The sequence below is a fragment of the Odocoileus virginianus genome, chromosome 12 (assembly GCF_023699985.2).
Source record: "Odocoileus virginianus isolate 20LAN1187 ecotype Illinois chromosome 12, Ovbor_1.2, whole genome shotgun sequence".
In the NCBI taxonomy this organism is placed as follows: Eukaryota; Metazoa; Chordata; class Mammalia; order Artiodactyla; family Cervidae; genus Odocoileus; species Odocoileus virginianus.
In genome coordinates, this window is record NC_069685.1 from 35,710,335 (window position 1) to 35,718,802 (window position 8,468).

General features: G+C 41.1%; 1 pseudogene; it reads left to right on the forward strand.

The window, feature by feature from the left end:
• Positions 1-765: 765 nt before the first annotated feature.
• LOC110135061 (histone chaperone ASF1B pseudogene) lies at positions 766-1,332 on the forward strand (annotated as a pseudogene).
• Positions 1,333-8,468: the final 7,136 nt, after the last annotated feature.

Here is an 8,468-nt window from a genome sequence, read left to right on the forward strand (position 1 = left end):
GCTTCAAAATCTTAAGTCATAACCCAGACAATTCACTCTTCTATTCCTCTAGACTATCCCATGCCATCTCCTCATTCCATTCCAGATCTCTTCTCTCAATCTTATTCAAATTGGATAATCATGCTTCTTATATATGGGGAAAACAGAAAATATCAGAATAGGATTTGCACTTGAGGATACCATAATTTTTAACAACTTGCATCCTGCTCATTTACGCTGCTGTCTCTACTGTCCAAGTGAAAGTTCTAGGTGTGCCTCTATTAAGGAGGGAGTCACATCTTCTTTTATTTCATCAAGGAGAGAAGTATTAAAAAAAAAAAAAGCAACCCTTTCTTGCATCATTTTATTTTCCTTTTTACAGAACATTTTTATAAGCATATAAACACCTTTTTTTTTTTTTCCATTAAAAAATCCTCTCTTGACCCACAAGATTTGTTACTATGTCCTCAAATCTTTACTGTCATCTTTTCTCTCTTTGTTTTCTGCTCCAGGCACATTATCTATTTTGTGGTTCCTCAAGTACTCCAGGCATGTGCCTGTGTGCTAAGCCACTTCACTCGTGCCTGACTCTTTGCAACTCTATGGCCCATGACGTGCCAGTCTCCTCTGTCCATGGGATTCTCCAGGTAAGAACACTGGAGTGGAATTTCAGATCGCGGTCAGAGAAGGTGGGAGCTGATTTGGACAAAGCTACTCCGCTGACCTGACAAGACCCAGCTGCTGGCTCAGCCCCAGCTCTAGCCTCAGACGCGACCCTACGAGGCAATGGCTAAGTTGTCAGTATTGAACATGGCGGTGCTGGAAAATCCAAGCCTTTTCCACAGCACTTTCTGGTTTGAGATCAGCTTCAAGTGCAATGAGGCCCTGGCAGACGACCTGGAGTGGAAGATCGTTTATATTGGCTCAGCCGAGAGCGAGTTTGATCAAATCCTAGACTCGGTGCTGGTCGGCCCTGTCTCCGCAGGGAGACACATGTTCATCTTTCATGTGGATGCCCCCAACCCATCCCTCATCCTCGAGACCGATGCCCTGGGGGTGACCATGGCCTTCATCACCTGCGGCTACCACAGACAGGAGTTCATCCGAGTCGGCTACAGCATCAACAGTGGGTACCTCAGCCTCGAGCTGTGCAAGAACCCGCCCCTGAAGCCACACTTCTCTCAGCTCCAGTGGAACATCTTGGCCTCAAATCCCAGGGTGAACTGCTTCCACATCAACTGGGACAACAACACGGACAGGTTGGAGGCCACAGAGAACCAGGATCCTGCCTTGGGCTGCGGTCTCCCCCTCAGCTGCACCAGTATCAAGGGCTTGGCTTCCCTGGCTGCATAATGGGCCTCCTCCCTGAAAACTCCAGGGACTGCATCTAACTGTGGGACTCCAGGCCCTACCTGGACCCAGCTGGGACCACAGCCAGTCTCCTGGCACATCTGGAGGGGACAGCTGGGCCCCCCAGAGAGTCTCGGGGAGGCCATGTGGAAGACTTTGGGGTCATGAGCTATATCCAGACCAGTCAAAACTTGGCCCCCAGGAAGGAAGGGGCTTCTGGTCTCTCCTAGACCTGGCCTAGAGGATCATCTCCCCTCTACTGCCCAGGCCTGAAAGAAGCAGGTACTCAGTTCTTAATTATTTCTGTCTTGTGTCCTTTCTCTCTTCCACACACACTATAAACCCCATCTGTGGGCCATAGTGCCACCGTCATCCAGGGAGTGCCATTAACCCAAGTCTTCTGACAGACCTCCCAGGCCTGCCTTGAGGCTTTCTTGGTCAAGGCCTGGCAAGGCTCTGACCCTGTTGGGCCAAAGGTTCTGGTATTCACTTCCCTTCCAATCATCTGAGCAGATCCTCCCAGCTTTCTGGTGTCCCAGGCCAGGAGTCTTGGTAGAAGGTGGACTCAGACACGTCTGTCCTTTTGCTAGGATGATTTTTAGGTCTTCTCAGTTCAGTAGTCCTCTGGAAAACTCTATTCCCATAAAGGTGGTCAGCAGGATGCTGAGAAAAGATGGTTGACTCTCCTTTGGGTCACAACCACCTTCCTCTTACCTCCCAACTGGATCCGGCTTTTCCTGGAGGCTGCCCCTTGGAGACAATGGCCTGCTGTTATCAGTCTGTCTCAATATCGGTGTCAGGATCTCTCTGCTTCTGGCTGCCTTGATCTGAGCTCTGTTAAAACCTCTAGTTCTCAGGTCACATTGCAGACCAGGGAAGTAGTAGGGACCCTGAAAACCTTCCTCCCCTGCTATGTTCCCCACCTTCATGCCCATCTCCTCACTGCTATGTGGATGCTGTTGTGATTGCAGTTTGTATATTAAAGGGTTTTTATATTAAATGTTTGGTTGCTCTAAAAATAAAAAAGCACTTCATCTAAACTCTTTTCTGCTTTAAAAAAAAAGAAAAAAGAATACTGGAGTTGGTTGCCATGCCCTCCTCCTAAGAATCTTTTCTCTGAGCAGTCTTCTTTGCCTGGAATTTTCTTTCCCCAAACAGTTGCTTGGTTGACTCTCTCACCTCTTCAAGGCTCACTTTATCTGTGAGACCTACTGGAATAACCCTACTTAATAGTGCACCATCATTCTGAGCCCTAGTACTCCTGCATCTCTTATTTTTACAAATTTTCCTTGATTCTACAGCATGTGGCATGTTCTATAACTATGTAACTTACTCATCTATTATTCTATTAAAACATAAAATATAAGATCTAAGGTAGAAAAATCTGTTTTACTACTTGTCTATCCCATATCTTGAATAAGACTGAACTTTCTCATGTTAAGTATTTGTTGAATAAATTCAGGTAAATAAATAAAATACACTGATATCAAGATTTTTTAACATTTAACATTAACATAAAATGGAGACCCTAGAGAACTTTGAGTTGAAACACATATTTTATGAATAAGTATTTTACATAAGGCTCAGAAGTGATGGGGATTTATTGCTTTCACAGTGTTTTGTGGTGGTTCATTATCTCTTGGAAAATTTGCTCAAACTCAACTTTCAGTTCAGTTCAGTGACTCAGTCATGTTTGACTCTTTGTAACCCCATGGACTGTAGCATGGCAGGCTTCCCTTCCCTGTCCATCACCAACTCCCAGGGCTTACTCAAACTTTTGTCCATCGAGTTGGTAATGCCATACAACCATCTCATCCTCTGTCATCCCCATCTCCTCCCACCTTCAATCTTTCCAGCATCAGGGTCTTTTCCAAGGATTCAGTTCTTTGCACCAGGTGGCCAAAGTATTGGAGCTTCACCTTCAGCATCAGTCCTTCCAATGAATATTCAGGACTAATTTCCTTTAAGATTGACTTATTAAATCTCATTGCAGTCCAAGGGACTCTCAAGAGTCTTCTCCAACACCACAGTTCAAAAGCATAAATTCTTCAGTGCTCAGCTTTCTTTATAGTCCAACTCTCACATCCATACATGACCATTGGAAAAACCATAGCCTTCACTAGACAGACCTTTGTTGGCAAAGTAATGTCTCTGGTTTTTAATATGCTGTTTAGGTTGGTCATAGTTTTTCTTCTAAGGAGCAAGCATCCTTGAATTTCATGGCCACAGTCACCATCTGCAGTTATTTTATAGCCCCCCAAAAATAAAGTCTTTCACTGTTTCCATTGTTTCCCCATCAATTTGCCATGAGGTGATTTAACTGGATTCCATGATCTTAGATTTCTGAATGTTGAGTTTTAAGCCAACTTTTTCACCCCTCTCTTTTACTTTCATCAATTGCTTCCTGACCTGCATATGGATTTCTCAAGAGGTAGGTAAGGTGGTCTGGTATTCCCATCTCTAAGAATTTTCCACAGTTTGCTCTCTTCCAGAGTCAAAGTTTTTGGTGTAGTCAATAAAGCAGAAGTAGATTTTTTCTGGAACTCTCTCACTTTTTTGCTGATCCAACAGATGTTGGCAATTTGATTTCTGGTTCCTCTGGCTTTTCTAAATCCAGCTTGAACATCTGAAAGTTTCACAGTTCATGTACTGTTGAAGCCGGACTTGGAGATTTTGAGCATTATTTTGGTAGTTTGTGAGCTTAATGCAACTGTGTGGTAGTTTGAACATTCTTTCACATTACTTTTCTTTGGTATTGGAATGAAAACTGACCTATTACAGTTCTATGGCCACTGCTGAGTTTTCCAAATTTGCTGACATAGTGAGTGCAGCACTTTCACAGCATCATCTTTTAGGATTTGAAATAGCTCAACTTGAATTCCATCACCTCCACTAGCATCGTTCACAGTGAGGCTTCCTAAGGCCCACTTGACTTTGCATTCCACCATGTCTGTCTCTAGGTGAATGATCACATTGTCACAGTTATCTGGGTCATGAAGATTTTTTTTGTATAGCTTTTCTGTGTTTTCTCACTACTTCTTAATATCTTCTGCTTCTGTTAGTTCCATATCATCTCTGTCCTTTATTGTGCCCATCTTTGCATGAAATATTCCCTTGGTATATCTAAGTTTCTTGAAGAGATCTCTAGTCTTTCCCATTCTATTCCATTTCCCACGATTTCTTTGCATTGATCACTGAGGAAGATTTTATCTCTCTTTGCTATTCTTTGGAACTCTGCATTCAAATGGGGGTATATCTTACCTTTTCTCATTTGTCTTTTGCTTCTCTTCTTTTCACAGCTATTTGTAAGGCCTCTTCAGACAACCATTTTGCCTTTTTGCATTTCTTTTACTTTGGGATGATCTTGATCATTGCCTCCTGTACAATATCACAAACCTCCATTCACAGTTCTTCAGGTACTCTGTCTATCAGATCTTTACCTTTGTAATTATTCCGAGCAACATGAAGGAAAGGAAATTCTGGGAATTTTAGTTTCAACTTATCTAAGTTAACATAGTAGAAAGATCCACAGTCTATATCTTAGCTACTATATAACCTCTTCTCTTAACTATTCTTAGATTCTAAAACCAAGTGGAATCTAAATGTTTCCCCATAACACAATGCAATTATTCCTTGTACAATCTGAAAAAAAAATTGCTCACTCACTCCACCAAGGAAGCTACAAAACTCTGTATATCATTTATTTAGTTTTGGTTGAAGGTTGAGTCCACTTTTAACTGAGTTACACTTTGATATCTTTAAATATTGATATATAATGTTAATCTTTACTAAAACATTTTATTTCCACTGATAAGTCAATCAAATAGAGGGTGGAAATGATTATTGAATATGTACATTGATGATTTATATAAAAATAAATAAATAAGAAACTACTATAACTATTACATTCTTTGTTTCATATTTTCTAGCTGGTATTTATATCCACTTTTTCCATTATCCATTTCATATTCCTTTTACCCTGAGCAAGCAAATTTCCTGTTTGTGATTCTTTGCATTGTTGGGTGTCCAACAATTCATCCTGATGCTATGGGGTCATAGTGGTCCCACCTGCCCTTAGTTGTAATCATTTTCCATTAATCTTTATTACAGGATATGGGGATCATAAGAGGTGACTTATGGGTTATCCTTTATTCCTGACATAAATCACCATGCTACTATGGTGTACTAGCAGCTGAATTTCTCTTTGAAAGTAATAGATGGTAAGTAACTTCTGTTTTGCCTGTTGCTTACTGAAATGGAACGTCTTATTTCCATGTCCCTCACTGAAAGCATTCTTTACAGTAAAACAAAGACTTGGATATCTGCAGAAACCAGTCATGAACATGGAAAATAAAATCTTTGATGTTTGGTCATTGGGGATAATGATGGAAAAATTTTATTCCACTTTATCTCTTTGAGTCCTGAATATATGACCACTTCTTATGAGTTAAAGGGGACCATATATTGGTTGTTGGTTTAGAATATATACATGTGCCAGATTACCTTATCCCAACCCTGGATTATATTGCTGTCCACTTGCATAATACATGAATTTCTGAAGAACCAGTCATTATTCTATTGGGACAGCTATGTCAGTGTAGGGCTGAATATGGAAAGACCAGCCAATTCCACAAGCATGTATTCATTGTTAAGTTTTATTTTTTCACAAAATGAGTCCCCTCGTCAGAAGCAATGCAGTATGGAATATTATATGGCTGAATTGATCATTCTGTCACTACATGAATAATGGTTTGAGCAGAAGCATCACAGGCAGGACATTCACATACATGAAAACTGCTTCTTCTACGGTGGGCAACCTGCCTAGGTAGCAAGAAGAAGCCGTAAGAGGAGGATGCAATATTGGAGGCTCAGTGTGACTCTGAGGGTGCACACTGCTGCCAACTTGCTGTTGGCAAGTCACACATTCAGCAGTAGGTATTGTTTAGTGAGCCCATGCATAACTTAGTCCTTGATGCCACAGCCACTTTGTTCAGAAGCCAATTCTGAGGAGACAAAATGGTTGGGAAAAGGTTGAATGATATCTCCAGAACAGAACATTATTTAGTCATCTAAATTATAAGATTTTCTGCTGAAATTTCTCCTTGGTTGACATTTATTTTGGACATACATATCCTTACATTCTACGCCAATTGAGAGAAGTTTAACCATACTTTTATTTAGCAAAAATAATTGTCTCTGATTTCCTAATTGCATCCTTTCTGAGTAACCCACTTTTCAACCAAACAACTTACCACTGCTTATCAATCAATGCACAGTCTCTCAATGTATTTATCAACCTCTCCTTCCATTCAGGGAAAATGAACAATCTAATGTTCAGCTCAAAATTCTTCTTTCTTCAGTTCCTTTACTTTTATGGGGTGTGGTACTGCAGCCATCCACTTCACCTAGAGCCAGTTTATCTTCAAAACTATATGCAAAATATGCTTATCTTTTATTTCTACCAAGTCAATTGGTCATAGGAAACTCCAGAAGAAGATATAGGTGTAGAATGAGCAATAAGAGGAAATGTAATAACAGTAAGTTCCATAGCATTTGGTTACTTGATCTCATGATGTATGTATGTCACTAGAACACGACTGAGCCTACAATTACACATACCACGCCTATTTGGAGTGCTGCAACCATGCCCAAATTCATGGCACATGGCGTCCACCATGAGATGAAGTCAAGTCAAGACTTACGGGTTATTCCACAAGCTTCTCATTGGTGGACCACAGAAATGTGGGTTTCTAGATACCAGTGACAGCTGAGAGCCAGTATTTAGTCACCTCCACAAAGTTTGATTATGGCCCTTTGACCTGATGCTGAGTCACTCTGGTAAATGGCTACAGATATTGATACTTTTGGATTAAAGCTAAAATTTCACAATATAAACATTTTGTAATATAGCTTGAGACTCCCTCAAGAATCAGCTAGCCAAAATCAGTAACCTCTGCTAGTCAGGCTATTCTAATTACTGCTTCTAGTCTGCCTAGACTATGCATATTAAGATATTTCTCTACAGCTTGTCTCTGACAATTAAATATCACAGCTTAGTCATTAATACCCCAAAATACCATCTTCTCCAGTGAACTATGAGAACCCTGTGGACTGGATATGCTTATCCCAGTGCCTTTTCTGACTGAACAGAGAGTAACCACCACAGAGCTTTTCAACAATGCCAGGCTCCTCTCACAAATTTTCTGGTCTTGTAGTATTTGCATAGCTTTGACAAAGGTAATATCCTCTGGATACTCTCCTATGACTAGTTAGGAAATGAATGAGCACTTTTCACATGATAAATCTCCTCTAAATTTAGCATGCCAAACTGCCTGTTCCATTGGGTATCTCCTTTCACAGGAAGCTCTACCATTTCCAATTTATGCATTGCAGGTGTCCTTTGAGTCCACGTTTCTTTCTTTTCTTTTATTGGAGTGTGGTTTACAATGTTGCTTATTTCTACTATACAAAAAAAGTGCATCAGCCACATGTATCCATATATCCCATCTTCCATGGGTTTCCTTCCCTTTTAGGTCACCACAGAGCATTGAATAGAGTTCCTTGTGCTATTCAGTAGGTTCTCATTAGTTATCTACTTTTATCTATACATGTGCTATGCTTAGTTGCTCAGGCATGTCCGACTCTGTGATGCTATGGACTGTAGCCTGCCAGGCTTCTCTTTCCATGTGAATTCACCAGGCAAAACTACTGAAGTGAAATAACAAGATGGTGGAGGTAGGTAGATGTGGAGTATATCTCTCTCCGTGGATATATCCGCAATACACCTTCAGACACAGAAGTGTAGGCAGAAAACACCCGAGAGCAGACAGAAGTACCTGACCAGTGGAAAAGAATAGATAGAATCATGCAAAACTTGGTAGGATGAAGCAACTAGGAGGAAAAATAAGAGTGTTAGTAGAACTGGACCTGCCTCTGGTGGGTGGGGGAACTGAAGCAAGGGTCCGATCTCCACACCGGGGCAATTGTCTGAGTCAGAGGAGAAATATTTAAAGCTGAAAGTGAAAAAGCTGACCTGTGGCAGCCTAAATGGAATGAGAATCAGACAGTCTTTGCCACATCCATACATACCCTGGACAGGGAATGAAGGTCCCCTAGAAGGTGCAGTGGCTGGAGGGTGG